Raw genomic sequence first — 23,329 nt, forward strand, 5'->3', positions numbered from 1 at the left:
GCCCCCTACCTGGCGCGCCAAAGATGTCGGTGGAAACGACACCTATGGGATCACTGGGATCCCTTCTACGGTTGGCGGGCGCGGGGTCGTGCAACGAGCAGGTCTAGGAGCCAGCACAAAGATCATTTACCCAGGTTCGGGCCGCGAGGATGCCTAAAACCCTAGTCCTGCTTTGGTGTGTATTTGAGTGTTCCCGAGTTCTTGAACTAGCTACGGTCCGTCTCTAGTCCAAAAGATCCAAACCCTTCTCCCAGACGGCTCGGGCCTCCTTTTATAGACAAAAGGGGTTGCCACAGTGGCACACAAGAGGTGGAAAGGTGTATAGTACACAAGCTTATCGCCTGTCATTACGGGACAAGGCGCATTAAATGCGCTTCTTAGGTGTCCCGTTGCGTTATTGGGGACGGTAACGACACCCGTCCCGTCTGTAACCGCTCTGCCTCGCTCCGACACGCGTCCAGGCCAACGATGCATGCAGCGCCATGTAGGCTGGCAGGCTGCTGAGATGGCGTGGTGGTAGGGCTTTCACGAAGATCTGCATGCCACCACGCAGGTGCTTGCTGAGTTGGCCCTGGATGCCGCACGTTGCCACACAGGTGCCTGCCCAGCTGTTTGGGCCGGCAGCTGTATGGGAACGGCAGTGGAGTTTTTCCAGGCGTGGGTCTGGCTGTGGCCTCGCAGGTGTCCTCGGCAAGGGCCTTGCCGAGGCCCCGGCAAGGGTTTTGTCATGGCGTTGCGGTTGTCCCCGGCAAGGATCTTGCCGGGGTCTCCTAGATTTCCTCGGTAAGGATCTCGCCGAGGATCGTCGTCTTCTGGTCCTCATCTAATCTTGTGTGTTTATGATCTTGACGAAGATCTGCATGCCACCACGGAGGTGCCTCCCGAGCCTTGGTTCTAATGTGGTTGTTGGCGTCTGGAACCCTTGGGCTCAAGGGTGGCTCGCTCTACTTGCGTTGGGCAAGTTGCCCCGACAAGGCTCTTGCCGGGGCCGCAGAGGCTGCCCCCGGCAAGGGTCTTGCCGGGGGAGTCCGCCTCGCTCTCTTGCTCTTTGTGTCTCTGGTCTTGGCGTTGTTTTGCCCGTCTTGTGCTTCTGTTCCCTCCCTTTGCCCTGCTAATTGTGGCCGCAGGCGCGGCTTTGACTGCCCGTGCACAAGTAGAGGGGTAAAAAGGAGAGCCCCTACTTTTGTACACCGACAGATGTTAGCAAGAAGACATGCATTTGATATTTTCGAATGGGATGCCCTTTGCTGTCAGCAACATCGATCGATTATTCTTTAATCTTTAGTTGCGAAGTAAACATTGGCTCTGACATGTGAATCGCTGAGATGCATAATCATCGATTTTTTTGAATGTTCTCTATGAATTGCCAGACCTGTGTGTTTGATTGCAATGTACAGGAACGCTAAAAAGCTGCTCAAACTTTTTGTACTCCCTCTGTTCCTTTTTACTTCGCATATTAGATTTCTTTCAAGTTAGTTGAATCTACATTGTGAATGTTGATACTTTTTTCTATAAGATTGGTCAATGTAGAGATACTTTGAATTCAGACAAAACTTATATGCAGACTAAAAAGGAACAGAGGGAGTAAGTGTGAAACTTCTGCAAACGAGGTGATCACCATGGGAATAATGCTAGTACGTATTGTTTTGCATGTTCATCCAATGCCAGTGATACAAGAATTCGAACTAATCGAACTAAATTCATTCATACATGGCCGGATTTCATATAAACATGCCGGATTTAATTACATTTCGTACATTCTTCAACTAAAAAGGGGTGCGCTGGAGGTATAATTAATTAACCGAAGCTACCCACACGTGTCCAGCTCAGCTTAACAGAAGCTTCAATGACTTAACTGCAGTTGCAGTTGGGTCACTGACATGTGGGCCAGATGCCTGTGGGCCCACATGTCAGCGACCCAACTGCACTGCAGTTAAGTCACTGAAGCAACGTCCTTCTCCAGCACAGCTCTCCGACCCCATCGCTGCCAAGAAGCTAACGGCCGTCAATGGTCAACCCGCCAAGCTTGGCTTCAACCGGAGGGTAGCAGCGGTGGCCTTACTTGGACCTGAGCGGCGGTGACCTACCGTGTTCTACTCTTCCCCATTTTCTGTGTGGCGCGGCCTCGTTGGCAGCGGGGCGGGGCCTCGACGGAGCCGGCGATGTCCTCTGTGTCATTGCCGGTGGGGCAGAGCCTCGGCAGAGCGGGGGAAATCCTCCCCCTTGTTGCCGGCAGGGCGGGGCCTCGGTGGAGCCGGCGATGTCCTCTGCCTCGTTGTTGGCGGGGCGGGTCCTCGACGGAGTAGGGCCTCGCCGAAGCCAGCGAAGTCCTCCGGCTTGGTGCCGGCGGGGCGGGGCCTCGGCGTAGCCGGCGGTGTCCTCTGCCTCATTGTTGGCGCGGCGGGGCCTCGGCGGAGCAGGGCCTCGTTGACGCCAGCGGAGCGGGGACTCGGCGGAGCCGGGACTCGGCGGAGCCGGCACTGTCCTCCGCCTCATCGCCGGTCTCGCCAAACAAAGCCTCGCCTGCTTCATCGCCCTCTTTGTAGGCGGCCGCAACCTCTGCTACCCGCATGCGGCACCGCCAGCACGCGAGGCGGCTCTCGCGGGCGGAGCGGTATGACTCGAGCAGCGCCTCCTACTCCGCCCGCTCCACGACGATCTTCTCCTCCGCCTGCAGGTGCTCCTGGAGGAGATGGTGGTTGTAGGCGGCGGCGGCCTGCGCCTCCCGGAACTGCTCCTGATGCTTCTGCCTCACCGCATCCATGTATTGTGCACGGGCCTCACCAATGGTCATGGTGCAATGCACCTGCGAGGATGGCGCAGAGGAGGGGGTTGGCGCCGGATCGTCTACTACCATGTTCTCCATTGGGACGTCGTTGTCCTCCGGCTGCCTGCCGGCCAGCCAGTCGGCAGCAATGGCTGCCATCTCCTTGTGGTTCATCCATCGCCCGTCCCGAAGAGCGCTGGAGCGCGAGGAAGCCATGGTGGGCAGTAGTGCTGTGGATAGGAGAAAGGAAACAGAGGCGGATGACTGCGGCTATGGCCAGCGCAGCAGCTTATATAGCAATGGTGGGCAGCAGAGGGACGGATGGGTGGCACCGGAGTAGCCTCCTCGGCAACCGCGTATCATTAGTGTGGGCGGCAGACGGACGACACTTGTGTCATTTGAACACGGAGCAATCGCCTGCACCGGGAAGCAGCGCGGGCGGCGCTGACCGTTTCAGGTGGAAAGCGCGCGCGGGCGAGGGAGGCGGTCTGGGTGGGCGAGGGAGGCGGTCTGGGTGGGCCAGGGCGGTCAGATTCGTGCTTGGCAGCGGGTCGGTCCAGCAGCCGGACATGCTGGCTCGCCAGCGAGCTCGCCGAGCTGAGCGACGACAATCAGACGATGTACGTAGCTTCCGACCAGGAGCCGGCGCCACAGTCCAAGCCGGTTCATGCCGTGTTCACCATAGAGCAGGTGCGGCCGCACTTCAATTCCCTAATGGAGGAAGAGCTACCAGCGCAGGAGGACCTGTGCTGCAACCTCCGTCTCCTCAACGAGCACCGGCAAACAAGCGAATGACAATGCCGTCGGGGACATGTGGCCCTATGATCCTGGCCTCCTGAATGAGCAGCGGGCGCTGTATCAGACCATTCGTATGGCCCGCGAGGCCCTCTCCACCGTCCTTCGAGTTGTTGCGCTCGTCGTGGCGCCGCCGTCTCGCGTTGTCAACATGGTAAACGGACATGAGGAATGAGGATATGACTTTACTTGGAGAGGATGACAGTAGGGACCCACCAGGGCCATAGCCGCACGTACGCAAGTGCCTCCTTATTATATACAACTATTTTTTTGCTTCCTCCTGGTTTCCTGACATCATGGTCCCACACCATTGTCAACCTATGTAGTCAATAAACGAGAGAATTGCACAAGGAGCGGCGGACAGCTGGGACCAAGCAGCTCGAGCAGTATTTGTGTTTTTGAGGTGTGAGCAGAGTTTTTCTTGAGCTATGTTTTTGTTGTTGTTCAGAGGAGAGCAGGGTATCAACTGGCCGGGCTGTGGCCTGTCTAGCCCAGGTCAGATATCCAGCCCAGATATTAATTTTTTTCAAGCTGAAAATGGCTAGCCCAGCTATACTTTTTTGAGGAATACCCAGGCAAGGTTAACTTGTTATTCTCTGCCACGCCGGGCTACAAATCTTTCCTAGGAGGGATGCATTAGGCTTAACAAGAAAGTGGGCTTTAAGAAATAATAAATGGGATGTAATTATAAAAAATGGGCAGTAACTTAAAAAAAATGCACCAAACATGTAATTAGTTTTAAAAAATTATTATTGGATTTTGAAAATTTTAATTTCATTACTTGTTGTGCGCGCAATATTTTGTTGGATTTTTACGTAATACAAATTTATTTTGAAATTATATTTAATCTGACTAGAAATTTCGGGATAAAAATATTTCGGATCCCATCAAAATGTGGGAAATTTTATTGAATTCTGTTTTGAGCGGTTGGTTGAAATTATTAATCGTTGTCCTAGCTAGAAAATGGGATGTACTTTTAACAAACTGTAAATGGGTTGTAGTAAATTCCATTAGAATTCAAAAATGGGTTGTACGTTCTTACAAATTGCAAATGGGCTATATGTTCTCTGCCACACACTTGTGGGCCTACTAAGTTGACGCGTATGCAAGGCTTTGTTAACTTATAGTCAACACGCGGTTCTAGCAGCAGTGGCTGTTGGATGTCCATCCAACGGATGTCGTGCTTCTTCTTCAATCTCGGATATTCTTGCTTCAGCCGCCCAAAAATGATTCCTCCCCCTGACATCTGGGGCGCATCGTTTCGGAGGCTGGCCCGTGGGCCTACTAAGTTGACGCATACCAAGGGCTTTGTCAACTTAGTCAATATAAACGATTCTACCTGCAGTGACTGTACAATGTCCATCCAACGGCCGTCATGCTTCTTCAATCTCGGGTCTTCTTTCTCCAGCCGCCCAAACTAGCGTCGGCCGTGCCGCCTGCTCCTGCCTCCCGTGTCCAGCTGTGCTGCCACCGCTGGCCATGCCATCCCTGAAGGAAATATGCCCTAGAGGCAATAATAAAGTTTTTATTAATATTTCCTTATATCATGATAAATTTTTATTATTCATGCTAGAATTGTATTAACCGGAAACTTAGTACATGTGTGAATACATAGACGAACAGAGTGTCCCTAGTATGCCTCTACTTGATTAGCTCATTAATCAAAGATGGTTAAGTTTCCTGACCATAGACATGTGTTGTCATTTAATGAACGGGATCACATCATTAGAGAATGATGTGATGGACAAGACCCATCCGTTAGCTTAGCATAATGATCGTTTAGTGTTATTGCTATTGCTTTCTTCATGACTTATACATGTTCCTTTGACTATGAGATTATGCAACTTCCAAATACCGGAGGAACACCTTGTGTGCTATCAAACGTCACAACGTAACTGGGTGATTATAAAGATGCTCTACAGGTGTCTCCGAAGGTGTTTGTTGAGTTGGCATAGATAAATATTAGGATTTGTCACTCCGAGTATCGGAGAGGTATATCTGGGCCCTCTCGGTAATGCACATCACTATAAGTCTTGCAAGCAATGTGACTAATGAGTTAGTTACGGGATGATGCATTACAGAACGAGTAAAGAGACTTGCCGGTAACGAGATTGAACTAGGTATGATGATACCGACGATCGAATTTCGCGCAAGTAACATACCGATGACAAAGGGAATGACGTATGTTGTTATCCGGTTTGACCGATAAAGATCTTCGTAGAATATGTAGGAGCCAATATGAGCATCCAGGTTCCGCTATTGGTTATTGACCGGAGATGTGTCTCGTTCATGTCTACATAGTTCTCGAACCCGTAGGGTCTGCACGCTTAACGTTCGATGACGATTTGTATTATGAGTTATGTGATTTGATGACCGAAGTTTGTTCGGAGTCCCGGATGAGATCACGTACATGACGAGGAGTCTCGAAATGGTCGAGTGGTAAAGATTCATATATTGGAAGGTTATATTCGTACATCGGAATGGTTCCGAGTGATCCGGGTATTTTCCCGGAGTACCGAGGGGTTACCGGAACCCCCGGGAAGTTAATGGGCCTTAGTGGGCTATAGTGGAGAGAGGGAAGAAGGGCCACGAGGGGTGGGGGCACGGCCCCCTCCTTCCTTCTCCTTCTCCCCTCCTTCCTTTCCCTCCGGTGGAAGAAAGGAAAAGGGGGAGGGGGCGAATCCTACTTGGACTAGGAGTCCAAGTAGGACTCCCCCCTTGGCGCGCCTCACCTGGCCGCCGGCCTCTCTCTGTCCCTCCTTTATATACATGGCCACGGGGCACCCCGAAGCACAACAGGCAATCTCTTAGCCGTGTGTGGTGCCCCCCTCCATAGTTTAACACCTCGGTCATATCGTCGTAGTGCTTAGGCGAAGCCCTGCGCCGGTAACTTCATCATCACCGTCGCCACACCGTCGTGCTGACGGAACTCTCCCTCGTCCTCAACTGGATCAAGAGCTCGAAGGACGTCATCGTGCTGAACACGGAGGTGCCGTACGTTTGGTACTTGGATCGGTTGGATCGTGAAGACGTTCGAGTACATCAACCGCGTTACTAAATGCTTCCGCTTTCGGTCTACGAGGGTACGTGGACACACTCTCCCGTCTTGTTGCTATGCATCTCCTAGATAGATCTTGCGTGATCGTAGGATTTTTTTTTTAAATACTACGTTCCCCAACAGTGGCATTCGAGCCAGGTCTATGCGTGGATGATATATGCATGAGTAGAACACAATGAGTTGTGGGGGATAATAGTCATACTGCTTACCACCAACGTCTTACTTTGATTCGGCGGTATTGTTGGATGAAGCGGCCCGGACCGACATTACATGACCGCGTTCATGAGACTGGTTCTACCGACGTGCTTCACACACAAGTGGTTGGCGGGTGTCTGTTTCTCCAACTTTAGTTGAATCGAGTTTGACTACGGCCAGTCCTTGTTGATGGTTAAAACATCACACTTGAAGAAAAATCATTGTGGTTTTGATGCGTAGGTAAGAACGGTTCTTGCTAGAAGCCCGTAGCAGCCACGTAAAACTTGCAACAACAAAGTAGAGGACGTCTAACTTGTTTTTGCAGGGCATGTTGTGATGTGATATGGTCAAGACGTGATAAGATATAAATTGTTGTATGAGATGATCATGTTTTGTAAAAGTTACCAGCAACTGGCAGGAGCCTTATGGTTGTCGCTTTATTATATGAAATGCAATCGCCATGTAATTGCTTTACTTTATCACTAAGCGGTAGCGATAGTCGTAGAAGCAATAATTGGTGAGACGACAACGATGCTACGATGGAGATCAAGGTGTCAAGCCGGTGACGATGGAGATCATGACGGTGCTTTGGAGATGGAGATCAAAGGCACAAGATGATGATGGCCATATCATGTCACATATTTTGATTGCATGTGATGTTTATCCTTTATGCATCTTATTTTGCTTAGTACGGCGGTAGCATTATAAGACGATCCCTCACTAAATTTCAAGGTATAAGTGTTCTCCCTAAGTATGCACTGTTGCTACAGTTCGTCGTGCCGAGACACCATGTGATGATCGGGTGTGATAAGCTCTATGTTCACATACAACGGGTGCAAGCCAGTTTTGCATGTGCAGAATACTCGGGTTAAACTTGATGAGCCTAGCATATGCAGATATGGCCTCGGAACACCGAGACCGAAAGGTCAAACATGAATCATATAGTAGATATGATCAACATAGAGATGTTCACCATTGAAAACTACTCCATCTCACGTGATGATCGCACATGGTTTAGTTGATATGGATCACGTGATCATTTAGATGACTAGACGGATGTCTATCTAAGTGGGAGTTCTTAAGTAATATGATTAACTGAACTTTAATTTATCATGAACGTAGTACCTGGTAGTTTTTGCATATCTATGTTGTTGTAGATCAATGGCCCGTGCTACCGTTCCCTTGAATTTTAATGTGTTCCTAGAGAAAGCTAAGTTGAAAGATGATGGTAGCAACTACACGGACTGGGTCCGTAACTTGAGGATTATCCTCATTGCTGCACAGAAGAATTACGTCCTGGAAGCACCGCTAGGTGCAAGACCCGCTGCAGGAGCAACTCCGAACATTATGAACGTCTAGGTGCAAGACCAGCTGATGACTACTCAATAGTTCAGTGTGCCATGCTTTACGGCTTAGAATCGGGACTTCAAAGACGTTTTGAACGTCATGGAGCATATGAGATGTTCCACGAGTTGAAGTTAATATTTCAAGCAAATTCTCGAATTGAGAGATATGAAGTCTCCAATAAGTTCTAAAGCTGCAAAATGGAGGAGAATAGTTATGTCAGTGAACATATACTCAGATTGTCTGGGTGCCACAACCACTTGACTCAACTAGGAGTTAATCTTCCTGATGATAGTGTCATTGACAGAGTTCTTCAATCACTGCCACCAAGTTATAAAAGCTTCGTGATGAACTATAATATGCAAGGGATGGATAATACAATTCCCGAGCTCTTCGCGATGCTAAAAGCTGCGGAGGTAGAAATCACGAAGGAGCATCAAGTGTTGATGGTTAACAAGACCACTAGTTTCAAGAAAAAGGGAGAAGGGAAGAAGGGGAACTTCAAGAGGAACAGCAAGCAAGTTGTTGCTCAAGTGAAGAAACCCAAGTCTGGACCTAAGCATGAAACTGAGTGCTTCTACTGCAAAGGGACTGGTCACTGGAAGCAGAACTACCCCAAGTATTTAGCGGATAAGAAGGATGGCAAAGTGAAAGGTATATTTGATATACATATTATTTATGTGTACCTTACAAATGCTCGTAGTAGCGTCTAGGTATTTGATACTGGTTCTGTTGCTCATATTTGCAACTCGAAACAGGGGCTACGGATTAAGCGGAGATTGGCTAAGGACGAGGTGACGATGCGCGTGGGAAATTGTTCCAAAGTTGATGTGATCGCCGTCGGCACGCTACCTCTACATCTACCTCCGGGATTAGTTTTAGACCTGAATAATTGTTATTTGGTGCCAGCGTTGAGCATGAACATTATATCTGGATCATGTTTAATGCGAGATGGTTATTCATTTAAATCATAGAATAATGGTTGTTCTATTTATATGAGTAATATCTCTTATGGTCATGCACCCTTGATGAGTGGTCTATTTTTGTTGAATCTCGATTGTAGTGATACACATATTCATAATATTGAAGCCAAAATATGCAAAGTTAATAATGATAGTGCAACTTATTTGTGGCACTGCCGTTTAGGTCTTATTGGTGTAAAGCGCATGAAGAAACTCCATGTTTATGGAGTTTTGGAATCACTTGATGCTTGCAAACCATGCCTCATGGACAAGATGGCTAAGACTCCGTTCTCCGGAACAATGGAGCGAGCAACTGACTTGTTGGAAATAATACATACTGATGTATGCGGTCCAATGAGTGTTGAGGCTCGCGGCGGGTATCGTTATTTTCTGACCTTCACAGATGATTTGACCAGATATGGGTATATCTACTTAATGAAACATAAGTCTGAAACATTTGAAAAGTTCAAAGAATTTTATAGTGAAGTGGAAAATCATCGTAACAAGAAAATAAACTTTCTACGATCTGATAGTGGAGGACAATATGTGAGTTATGAGTTTGGTCTTCATTTGAAACAATGTGGAATAGTTTCACAACTCACGCCACCTGGAACACCACAGTGTAATGGTGTGTCCGAACGTCGTAACCATACTTTATTATATATGGTGCGATCTGTGATGTCTCTTATTGATTTACCGCTATCATTTTGGGGTTATACTTTAGAGACGGCTGCATTCACGTTAAATAGGGCACCATCTAAATCCGTTGAGACGACACCATATGAACTGTGGTTTGGCAAGAAACCTAAGGTGTCGTTTCTTAAAGTTTGGGCTGTGATGCTTATGTGAAAAAGCTTCAACCTGATAAGCTCAAACCCAAATCGGAGAAATGCGTCTTCATAGGATACCCAAAGGAGACAGTTGGGTACACCTTCTATCACAGATCCGAAGGTAAGATGTTCATTGCTAAGAATTGATCCTTTCTAGAGAAGGAGTTTCTCTCGAAAGAAGTGAGTGGGAGGAAAGTAGAACTTGATGAGGTAATTGTACCTTCTCCCGAGTTGGAAAGTAGTACATCACAAAAATCAGTTCCAGTGATTCCTACACCAATCAGTGAGGAAACAAATGATGATGATCATGAAACTTCAGATCAAGTTCGTACCAAAACTCGTAGGTCAACCAGAGTACGATCCGCACCAGAGTGGTACGGTAATCCTGTTCTGGAGGTCATGTTACTTGACCATGACGAACCTACGAACTACGAGGAAGCGATGATGAGCCCAGATTCCGCAAAATGGCTTGAGGTCATGAAATCTGAGATGGGATCCATGTATGAGAGCAAAGTATGGACTTTGGTTGACTTGCTCGATGATAGGCAAGCCATAGAAAATAAATGGATCTTCAAGAAGAAGACTGACGCTGACGGTAATGTTACTGTCTACAAAGCTTGACTTTTTGCAAAAGGTTTTCAACAAGTTCAAGGAGTTGACTATGATGAGACCTTCTCACCTGTAGCGATGCTTAAGTCTATCCGAATCATGTTAGCAATTTCCGCATTTTATGATTATGAAATTTGGCAAATGGATGTCAAAACTGCATTCCTTAATGGATATCTTAAAGAAGAGCTGTATAAGATGCAACCAGAAGGTTTTGTCGATCCTAAAGGTTCTAACAAAGTGTGCAAGCTCCAGCAATCCATTTATGGACTGGTGCAAGCCTCTCGGAGTTGGAATATACGCTTTGATAGTGTGATCAAAGCATATGGTTTTATACAGACTTTTGGAGAAGCCAATATTTACAAGAAAGTGAGTGGGAGCTCTGTAGCATTTCTAATATTATATGTGGATGACATATTGTTGATTGGAAATACTACAAAATTTCTGGATAGCATAAAAGGATATTTGAATAAGAATTTTTCAATGAAAGACCTCGGTGAAGTTGCTTATATATTGGGCATCAAGATCTATAGAGATAGATCAAGACGCTTAATTGGACTTTCACAAAGCACATACCTTGATAAAGTTTTGAAGAAGTTCAAAATGGATCAGTCAAAGAAAGGGTTCTTGCCTGTGTTACAAGGTGTGAAGTTGAGTCAGACTCAATGCTCGACCACTGCAGAAGATAGACAAAAATGAAAGTCATTCCCTATGCCTCAGCCATAGGTTCTATCATGTATGCAATGCTGTGTACCAGACCTGATGCGCGCCCCTCCTGGCTGCCGGCCTCTCTCCCTCCCTCCTTTATATACGTGGCCAGGGGGCACCCCAAAGCACAACAGACAATCTCTTAGCCGTGTGTGGTGCCCCCTCCACGGTTGAACACCTCGGTCATATCGGCGTAGTGCTTAGGCGAAGCCCTGCGCCGGTAACTTCATCATCACTGTCGCCACATCGTCGTGCTAACGGAACTCTCCCTCGTCCTCAACTAGATCAAGAGCTCGAGGGACATCATCGTGTTGAACACGGAGGTGCCGTACGTTCGGTACTTGGATCGGTTGGATCGTGAAGACGTTCGACTACATCAACCGCGTTACTAAACGCTTCCGCTTTCGGTCTACGAGGGTACGTGGACACACTCTCCTGTCTCGTTTCTATGCATCTCCTGGATAGATCTTGCATGATCATAGGAATTTTTTTGAAATACTGCGTTCCCCAACAATCCCTCTATACGCACCCACACCTCTTGTTATTCTCCGGCGACGGCAGCCTCACACCGCAGCTGAAGTAGTCAACCCACGCACTCCCCTCCGTGTGGGCCACTTCCGCGTCTTCCCTGGCCCCGCGTCATTCCCTTCCTAGGCCTCGCCGTCATCCACCGCCTTGGTGCTCTCGGCGCGGCGTGGTCAACATGGTCAACGAAGGACAGCCATCTGAAGAGGACTTTAGGCGGTGAGGCTGACAGCTGGACCCACTAGCTACATCTTCGAACACAAGGAAGTGCCTCCTTATTACTCGCAAAATAAAAACGATTCCTCCCCCTAACAGCTGGGACCGACTAGCTATATCTTCGCATGCAAGGAAGTGCGTCCTTATCCTTCCTGACCACTGGGACCCACCCGGTCAAAGCGTACGTAGCGCTGTGTGTCTGGTCGCGAACGTGTATGTACATACTGGTCGATCGGTCTCTCTGCAAGTATGAACCATGGCCGAGTACGTAGCGGCACATGTCATTGTAGAGCACCCGACATAGCAGTTCACGCAGTCCCGTCTAAGTCCTGTGCACGTAGGTACAACCACAGGGCAAAAAATGTTGGGGAACGTAGTAATTCAAAAAAATTCCTACGATCACGCAAGATCTATCTAGGAGATGCATAGCAACGAGAGGGGAGAGTGTGTCCACGTACCCTCGTAGACCGAAAGCGGAAGCGTTTAGTTAACGCGGTTGATGTAGTCGAATGTCTTCATGATCCAACTGATCCATGTACCGAACGTACGGCACCCCCGTGTTCAGCACACGTTCAACACGATGACGTCCCTCGAGCTCTTGATCCAGTAGAGGGTCGAGGGAGAGTTTCGTCAGCACGACGGCGTGGCGATGGTGTTGGCGATGTGATCCACGCAGGGCTTCGCCTAAGCACTACGACAATATGACCGAGGTGGTAAACTGTGGAGGGGGGCACCGCACACGGCTAAGAAACAACTCTTATGCTTTGGGGTGCCCCCCTGGCCACGTATATAAAGGAGGGGGAGGAGGAGGCCGGCGGCCAAGGAGGGCGCACCAAGGGGGTCTACTTGGACTCCTAGTCCAAGTAGGATTCGGCCCCCTCCTTCCTTCCAACAGAAAGGGAAAGGGGAAGGGAGAGAGAGGGAGAAGGAAAGAGGGGGGCCGCGCCCCCTCCTTTATCCAATTCGGATTGGGGCGAGGGTGGGAGCGCGCTACCTCCTGTGGCCTGCCTCCTCTCCTCCACTATGGCCCAATAGGCCCAATAACTTTCCCGGGGGTTCCGGTAACTTCCCGGTACTCCGAAAAAATCCCCGATCTTCTTCAGAACCATTCCGGTGTCCGTATATAAAACTTCCAATATATCAATCTTTACCTCTCGACCATTTCAAGACTCCTCGTCATGTCTGTGATCTCATCCGGGACTCCGAACAAACTTCGGTCACGAAAACACGCAACTCATAATACAAATCATCATCGAACGTTAAGCGTGCGGACCCTACAGGTTTGAGAACTATGTAGACATGACCGAGACACATCTCCGGTCAATAACCAGTAGCGGAACCTAGATGCTCATATTGGCTCCTACATATTCTACGAAGATCTTTATCGGTCAAACCGCATAACAACATACGTTATTCCCTTTGTCATAGGTATGTTACTTGCCCGAGATTCGATCGTCGGTATCATCATACCTAGTTCAATCTCGTTACCGGCAAGTCTCTTTACTCATTCCGTAATGCATCATCCCGCAACTAACTCATTAGTCACATTGCTTGCAAGGCTTATAGTGATGTGCATTATTGAGAGGGCCCAGAGATACCTCTCCGATACACGGAGTGACAAATCCTAATCTTGATCTATGACAACTCAACAAACACCTTCGGAGACACCTGTAGAGCATCTTTATAATCACCCAGTTACCTTGTGACGTTTGATAGCACACAGAGTGTACCTCCGGTATTCGGGAGTTGCATAATCTCATAGTTAGAGGAACATGTATAAGTCATGAAGAAAGCAACAACAATAAAACTAAACGATCATTATGCTAAGCTAACGGATGGGTCTGGTCCATCACATAGTCTCTAATGAGGTGATCCCGTTCATCAAATGACAACACATGTCGATGTTCAGGAAGCTTAACCATCTTTGATTAACGAGCTAGTCAAGTTGAGGCATACTAGGGACACTCTGTTTGTCTATGTATTCACACATGTACTAAGTTTCCTGTTAATACAATTCTAGCATGAATAATAAACATTTATCATGGTATAAGGAAATATAAATAACAACTTTATTATTGCCTCTAGGGCATATTTCCTTCAGTCTCCCACTTGCACTAGAGTCAATAATCTAGATTACATAGTAATGATTCTAACACCCATGAAGTCTTGGTGCTGATCATGTTTTGCTCGTGGAAGAGGCTTAGTCAGCGGGTCTGCAACATTCAGATCCGTATGTATTTTGCAAATCTCTATGTCTCCCTCCTTGACTTGATCACAGATGGAATTGAAGCGTCTCTTGATGTGTTTGGTTCCCTTGTGAAATCTGGATTCCTTCGCGAAGGCTATTGCTCCAGTATTGTCACAAAATATTTTCATTGGACCCGATGCACTAGGTATTACACCTAGATTGGATATGAACTCCTTCATCCAGACACCTTCATTTGCTGCTTCCGAAGCAGCTATGTACTCTGGTTCACACGTAGATAACGCCACGACGCTCTGTTTGGAACTGCACCAACTGACAGCTCCACCATTCAATATAAATACGTATCCAGTTTGTGACTTAGAGTCATCCGGATCAGTGTCAAAGCTCGCATCGACGTAACCATTTACGACGAGCTCTTTGTCACCTCCATAAACAAGAAACATATCCTTAGTCCTTTTCAGGTATTTCAGGATGTTCTTGACCGCTGTCCAGTGATCCACTCCTTGATTACTTTGGTACCTCCCTGCTAAACTTATAGCAAGGCACACATCAGGTCTGGTACACAACATTGCATACATGATAGAACCTATGGCTGAGGCATAGGGAATGACTTTCATTTTCTCTCTATCTTCTGTAGTGGTCGGGCATTGAGTCTGACTCAACTTCACACCTTGTAACAGAAGCAAGAACCCTTTCTTTGACTGATCCATTTTGAACTTCTTCAAAACTTTATCAAGGTATGTGCTTTGTGAAAGTCCAATTAAGCATCTTGATCTATCTCTATAGATCTTGATGCCCAATATATAAGCAGCTTCACCCAGGTCTTTCATTGAAAAATTCTTATTCAAGTATCCTTTTACGTTATCCAGAAATTCTGTATTATTTCCAATCAACAATATGTCATCCACATATAATATTAGAAATGTTACAGAGCTCCCACTCACTTTCTTGTAAATACAGGCCTCTCCAAAAGTCTGTATAAAACCATACGCTTTGACCACACTATCAAAGCGTATATTCCAACTCCGAGAGGCTTGCACCAGTCCATAAATGGATCCCTGGAGCTTGCACACTTTGTTAGCACCTTTAGGATCGACAAAACCTTCTGGTTGCATCATATACAACTCTTCTTTAAGATATCCATTAAGGAATGAAGTTTTGACATCCATTTGCCAAATTTCATAATCATAAAATGCGGCAATTGCTAACATGATTCGGATAGGCTTAAGCATCGCTACAAGTGAGAAGGTCTCATCGTAGTCAACTCCTTGAACTTGTCGAAAACCTTTTGCAACAAGTCGAGCTTTGTAGACGGTAACATTACCGTCAATGTCAGTCTTCTTATTGAAGATCCATTTATTCTCTATTGCTTGCCGATCATCGGGAAAGTCAACCAAAGTCCACACTTTGTTCTCATACATGGATCCCATCTCAGATTTCATGGCCTCAAGCCATTTCGCGGAATCTGGGCTCATCATCGCTTCTTCATAGTTCGTAGGTTCGTCATGGTCAAGTAACATGACCTCGAGAACAGGATAACCGTACCACTATGGTGCGGACCGTACTCTGGTTGACCTACGAGGTTTGGTAGTAACTTGATCTGAAGTTTCATGATCATCATCATTAGCTTCCTCACTGATTGGTGTAGGAATCACTGGAACTGATTTCTATGATGAACTACTTTCCAATTCGGTGGATGGTACAATTACCTCATCAAGTTCTTCTTTCCTCCCACTCACTTCTTTCGAGAGAAACTCCTTCTCTAGAAAGGATCCATTCTTAGCAACGAATATCTTGCCTTCGGATCTGTGATAGAAGGTGTACCCAACAGTCTCCTTTGGGTATCCTATGAAGACACATTTCTTCGATTTGGGTTCGAGCTTATCAGGTTGAAGCTTTTTCACATAAGCATCGCAGCCCCAAACTTTAAGAAATGACAACTTAGGTTTCTTGCCAAACCACAGTTATATGGTGTCGTCTCAACGGATTTAGATGGTGCCCTATTTAACGTGAATGCAGTCGTAAAAGGATAACCCCAAAACAATAGTGGTAAATCGGTAAGAGACATCATAGATCGCACCATATCTAATAAAATACGGTTACGACGTTCGGACACACCATTACGCTGTGGTGTTCCAGGTGGCGTGAGTTGCGAAACTATTCCACACTGTTTCAAATGAAGACCAAACTCATAACTCAAATATTCACCTCCATGATCAGATCGTAGAAATTTTATTTTCTTGTTACGATGATTTTCCACTTCACTCTGAAATTCTTTGAACTTTTCAAATGTTTCAGACTTATGTTTCATTAAGTAGATATACCCATATCTGCTTAAATCATCTGAGAAAGTCAGAAAATAACGATACCCGCGGCGAGCCTCAACACTCATTGGACCGCATACATCAGTATGTATTATTTCCAACAAGTCAGTTGCTCGCAGCATTGTTTCGGAGAACGGAGTCTTAGTCATCTTTGTCCATGAGGCATGGTTCGCAAGCATCAAGGGATTCATAATCAAGTGATTCCAAAAGCCCATCAGCATGTCTTCATGCGCTTTACACCAATATGACCTAAACGGCAGTGCCACAAATAAGTTGCACTATCATTATTAACCTTGCATCTTTTTGCTTCAATATTATGAACATGTGTATCACTACAATCGAAATTCAACAAAAATAGACCACTCATCAAGGGTGCATGACCATAAAAGATATTACTGATATAAATAGAACAACCAGTATTCTCTGATTTAAATGAATAACCGTCTCGCATCAAACAAGATCCATATATAATGTTCATGCTCAACGCTGGCACCAAATAACAATTATTCAGGTCTAAAACTAATCCTCGCGGTAGATGTAGAGGTAGCATGCCGACGGCGACCACATCGACTTTGGAACCATTTCCCACGCGCATCATCACCTCGTCCTTAGCCAATCTTCGTTTAATCCGTAGCCCCTGTTTCAAGTTGCAAATATGAGCAACAGAACCAGTATCAAATACCCAGGCGCTACTATGAGCAATAGTAAGGTACACATCAATAACTTGTATATCAAATATACCTTTCACTTTGCCATCCTTCTTATCCGCCAAATACTTGGGGCAGTTCCGCTTTCAGTGACCAGTCCCTTTGCAGTAGAAGCACTCAATTTCAGGTTTAGGTCCATACTTGGGCTTCTTCACTTGAGCAGCAACTTGCTTGCCATTCTTCTTGAAGTTCCCCTTCTTTCCTTTGCCCTTTTTCTTGAAAGTAGTGGTCTTGTTAACCATCAACACTTGATGCTCCTTCTTGATTTCTACCTCCGCAGCCTTTAGCATTGCGTATTATCCACCCCTTGCATATTATAGTTCATCACGAAGCTTTTATAGCTTGGTGGTAGTGATTGAAGAACTCTGTCAATGACACTATCATCAGGAAGATTAACTCCTAGTTGAGTCAAGTGGTTGTGGTACCCAGACATTCTGAGTATATGTCCACTGACAGAACTATTCTCCTCCATCTTGCAGCTATAGAACTTATTGGAGACTTCATATCTCTCAATTCGGACATTTGCTTGAAATATTCACTTCAACTCCTGGAACATCTCATATGCCACTGGTGTGCGTCGGTCCTAAACAAACGGTTTTTAACCCCTTTCCGCGACGGCATTTGGAACCGTCGCCAAGTGAGTGTGGGCGATAGGGGGGGTCCTTCCCACATGACCCAGAAACCGTCGAGGATATGCCCTCCTGGCACACATGTTCGGCAAAATGAGGTCGTGTGCGACCAGCGAGCGCTCAAATACAGAAATACGTACAGTAGAGCTAAAAAAATACAATTATACGGCGAAATTGTTTTTGGTCACAAGTACATCCCACACAGTCAGGCCCCGCTAAACGTTTCCGTTCGTATGTACATCCCACACAGTCGCTCCAAGGAAAACGTTTCCGTTCACAGGTACATCACACACAATTTTTCCCGTTAAATCGTTTGTGATAGCATTGCCATTGCACACGATATTAATAATTTTATCGTTTGCGTTATTGAATGCATCACACACGGTGCATAGAAGAAACTGTGTGGCGAAGGCTGTCCATCACACACACTTTTTATGTGATAAACGTTTGCGCAAAGTGGCCTAATGCAAACAGTTTTCAAGAGAAAGTCGTGTGTGCAGTGGAGATTGATCACACACGTAGTGGATCCTAGAAACGTTTCTGATCTCCACGTATATCGCAGATGTTTTGCTTTCGCAAACCGTGTGCAGTGTAATCCCTAATTAATCCAATTAATCCCTAATTTAAAAATCACATGTTTTGAATTTGAAAGTAGGCAATCACTTATTTCATATCCAACCATGTTTATTACAAATATAGGTTCAACCACGAATCCATAATTCAATGCACAGGTACATATACTAAAGAACTACAGAAGCACCAAGTAAAGAATGATGAACCACAGTTGTACTAAAGACTATAAAGAGAGAGGCGAAAGACATTCTGGTTGCTAGAGAAGGTGAAGCGGAATGCCCATATTGTGCCCTCCTCCATGCGTAAGGCGCGCATGACTCTAGGCCAACCCCTTGTGATGGCTGCCCGTCCATCCTTCACTGTCTTCATTAGGACTTCTCGATGCTCATTGTAGTCTGGATGAAATACTTTAACCTTCATTGCGTGTCCACCAATCATGTACTTTGCGAGGTAATCTTGAGTGAACTGCTTCGGGAACCACTGGGAACGAATAAGATTCAGACATTGTTGTCTAACAACTCATTATGGGCAGTAAAAAGAGAAGGCTGCAGAGTTTGTAGTTACCATCCTACAGCTCACTGTTGTGTTGGATAGAGCATAAACAAATAATTTGCTTGCCACCATTTGTATCTTTTTGCTAATAATCCTTATCAGTTTCCTCACTTGATGCTTGTTCATCAATATCTCATTGCCTCATACGCAAAAAGGGTCAATGCATGGATCCTTGCCAAGAGCATATGTACCTACAAGCAACAAGTCAATATTAGAAGCTAACTAGTGTCCAGGCCTGGATCTATATGCACTACATTATGGAACGACGGGGGGAGTACAAGCCGAGGGATGAAGCTAACCTCGGCGGAAAATGGTGGCCGCTCCCGTTGTTGTCCTGCATAAGTAGTGGAAAGGCATGATAAGTACAGCAATCTTAACATCAAACAAATATAGCAAAGGTAAACAACATCATCTCCAAATGATAGCTTGAATGTGTTGGTTTCAGCATGCTGTTAAAGCAGATATAAAATGGAAGGCAATGTTACCGAGAGCAGGCTTAACAACCATCAAATATTGCAATTCAAACTGGTATTGTTGAAAATGAATAGAACGTAGGTAATGCTTAAACATCACACTGGATAAATGTGTAAAACTGAAATAAAGGGCATGTGTTAACTACACCAGGAATAACTGGAACCAAATATTGCCGTTCAAACTGGTATTGATGTAGTCGAGCGGCACAGTTCCGACATGCACATAATGAACAACACATTGTGAATGACTGAAATAAACAAGGCATAAATGACCAGTATAACAACCAAATATAGCCATTGAAAACCGGACAGAGTCTCACTACAACCAACCTAACAAGCAAATACAGATAAATAGGGTATATGCTTCAAAACTGGACAAATGCTCACTGCAACCAACCTAACAAGCAGATAAAGATAAACAAGGCATCGGCTTGATAACTGGACAAATGCTAAAAAAAGCAACCTAACAACCAAATACGGATAAAACAGGCATCTGCTTAATAACTGGACAAATGCTAAAAAAGCAACCTAACAACCAAATACAGATAAACAAGGCATCTGCTTGATAACTGGACACATACTCACTGTAACCAAACTAAGAACCAAATACAAATAAACAAGGCATCTGCTCGATAACTGAAAAAATGCTCACTCCAACCAACCTAACAACCAAATACAGATAAACAAGGCATCTACTCACTATAAACAACCAAATATAGCCATTCGTGAAACTGAAGTGGACAATTCATACTTCAACATCACATAGACCTATTGAACAAAACTTTTTTGCATAACTGAAATAATTAAACACAGCACAGTTAAAGCACCGCATGGCAAATGCTACTACAACAAAGGGTACGGGTTGGCAAGCTAGAAAAGGTAAGATTTGCTGATAGAATGTTACCTCACGTTTCATGGACGGGATCCTTCCAGTTGGAAGAGCACAGACTCATGGTGTGCTCTCTGATGTCACAGATGGACTGTTTCACCTTGGAAGAACCTTCGTGGGTGCCCTCCTCGTGGTCGTGGTCGATGAGATCTGACTTGGCAATTGAGGATCCCAAGGCACCGCCGTAGAACGTGTTCTTCAGAAGTGACAAAATGGGCTCGATGGCATATAAAGCTCGCAAATCCTTGACCGCTTGGCGGAGGAGATCAGCGGCAGGGTCGTCGAAGAGATCGGCGGCGGTTGAACCAGAGGGGTTGGGGATGGACCACTTAACCTATGACATGGCCCGCGTGAAGCCGTCGGTGTGGATGAGCTTGATGTCGTAGCCCGCTGACATGAAGCCTTCGACATGGCAACGTAGTCAACGTCTTCGCCGGCTTCTGCGGCGACGTGTTGATCCGGGATCGACAGGTCGGGGCGAACGGCAGCCACCTCGCCAACGTCTGCCGGAGAGGCCATGATAAACCTCTTCTTGGCCAAACGCTCGTCGGTGAAAGTGCAACTATACCTGGGTGGTTTTGGTAATTATTAACAACATATAGCTCATTGAGCTAATGCTATTTCAAGATAAATATTTCAGGAAAGCTCAGTGATTGGCTTGGCATGGATTAGGAATGTGGACCCCTCAAAATGCTAAGAACAAAGGATTGGCTCAAGCTCTAAAGCTCAAGACTCTACATTTTACTTTTAGTGATCCAAGATCACATTGAGTACATAGGAAAAGCCAATACTATTAAAAGGGGATGAGGTGTTGCTTAATGGCTTGCTTGCTCAAAATGCTTAGTGATATGCTCCAAAACTCTCAACCACCTTCTCATATCCACATATGTCCCAAACCAAAAGTCAAACTCGGCCCCACCAAAACTTTCAATCTGGCGCCACCGAGTTCAGTTGACATAGCCACTGCCACAAAACCCTAGTCACTTCGGTCTTACCGATAGGGATCTCGGTCTCACCGAGATGGGATTGCAAACTCTCTGTTTCCCTTCGTAACGTTTCGGTCCAACCGAGATGAGCGATCGGTCCCACCGAGTTCGCAATGCAAACTCTCTGTTTCCCTTTCATAACGTTTCGGTCTCACGGAGATGAGCGAATCGGTCCCACCGAGTTTGCCTGACCAACTCTCTGTTAGCTTGTTACCAAAATCGGTCTCACCGAATTTGTGTAATCGGTCCCACCGAGATTACGTTATGCCTTAACCCTAATGAAATCGGTCCCACTAAGTTGACATGTCGGTCCCACCGAGAATCCCAACGTACGCATTTTGAACTAAATCGGTCTAACCGAGTTGCATTATTCGGTCCCACCGAGTTTGGTGATTTGTGTGTAATAGTTAGATTCTGTGTGGAGGCTATATATACCCCTCCACCCACTCTTCATTCGTGAGGAGAGCCATCAGAACATGCCTACACTTCCATCATACATTTTCGGAGAGAGAACCACCTACTCATGTGTTGAGGTCAAGATATTCCATTCCAACCATATGAATCTTGATCTCTAGCCTTCTCCAACTTGCTTTTCCACTCAAATCATCTTTCCACCAAATCCAAATATGTGAGAGAGAGTTGAGTGTTGGGGAGACTATCATTTGAAGCACAAGAGCAAGGAGTTCATCATCAACACACCATCTATTACCTTTTGGAGAGTGGTGTCTCCTAGATTGGTTAGGTGTCACTTGGGAGCCTTCGTCAAGATTGTGGAGTTGAACCAAGGAGTTTGTACGGGCAAGGAGATCGCCTACTTCATGAAGATCTACCCTAGTGAGGCAAGTCCTTCGTGGGCGATGGCCATGGTGGGATAGACAAGGTTGCTTCTTCGTGGACCCTTCGTGGGTGGAGCCCTCCATGGACTCGCGCAACCGTTACCTTCGTGGGTTGAAGTCTCCATCAACGTGGATGTACGATAGCACCACCTATCGGAACCACGCCAAAAATCTCCTAGTCTACATTGCGTTTGCTCCCTCCAAACTCCTCCCTTTACCTTCATGTGCAATGTTTTACATTCCGCTGCAATACTCTTAGACTTGCATGTGTAGGTTTTTTACTTGACTAGTGCTAAGTTGCTAAAATCTGCCAGGACTTAAAATTGGGAAAAGGCTAGATTTTTATTTGGTCAAGTAGTCTAATCACCCCCCTCTAGACATACTTTCGATCCTACAAGTGGTATCAGAGCTTTGGTCTCCATTTGCCTTGATTTCCATAGCTTTAGGTGATCATAGCCTTGGTTTCACAACCTAGGAGAGTATGGCGTCTAGCGAGGGAAATTACCACCGTAGAGGTCCTTACTTTGATGGTACTAATTTTGCTAGTTGGAAGCATAAGGTGAAAATGCATATTCTTGGACATAACCCCGCCTTTTGGGCTATTGTATGTATTGGCTTGCAAGGTGAATTCTTTGATGGGAGAGAATCGAACCATGAAGCTACCGCGGAAGAGTTGAAGATGCTGCAATACAATGCCCAAGCTTATGATACTCTCTTCAACGGATTGTGCCCCAAAGAATTCAACAAAATCAGCCGTCTTGAGAATGCAAAGGAAATTTGGGATACTTTGATTGATATGCACGAGGGTACCGACTCCGTCAAGGAATCCAAATTGGATGTGCTCCAAAGTCAACTAGACAAGTTGAAAATGAAGGATGGTGAAGGTGTCGCTGAAATGTACTCTAGGCTTGCTCTCATCACAAATGAGATTGCCGGCTTAGGAAGTGAAGAGATGACCGATAGATTCATGATCAAGAAGATCCTAAGAGCCTTGGATGGAAAATATGATACCGTGTGCACATTGATCCAAATGATGCCCAATTACAAAGATCTCAAGCCAACGGAAGTCATTGGAAGAATTGTTGCTCATGAGATGTCATTCAAGGATAAGGAAGAGCTCCACAACAAGTCAAGCGGTGCTTACAAAG

This window comes from Aegilops tauschii, chromosome 4, assembly GCF_002575655.3.
Source record: "Aegilops tauschii subsp. strangulata cultivar AL8/78 chromosome 4, Aet v6.0, whole genome shotgun sequence".
In the NCBI taxonomy this organism is placed as follows: Eukaryota; Viridiplantae; Streptophyta; class Magnoliopsida; order Poales; family Poaceae; genus Aegilops; species Aegilops tauschii.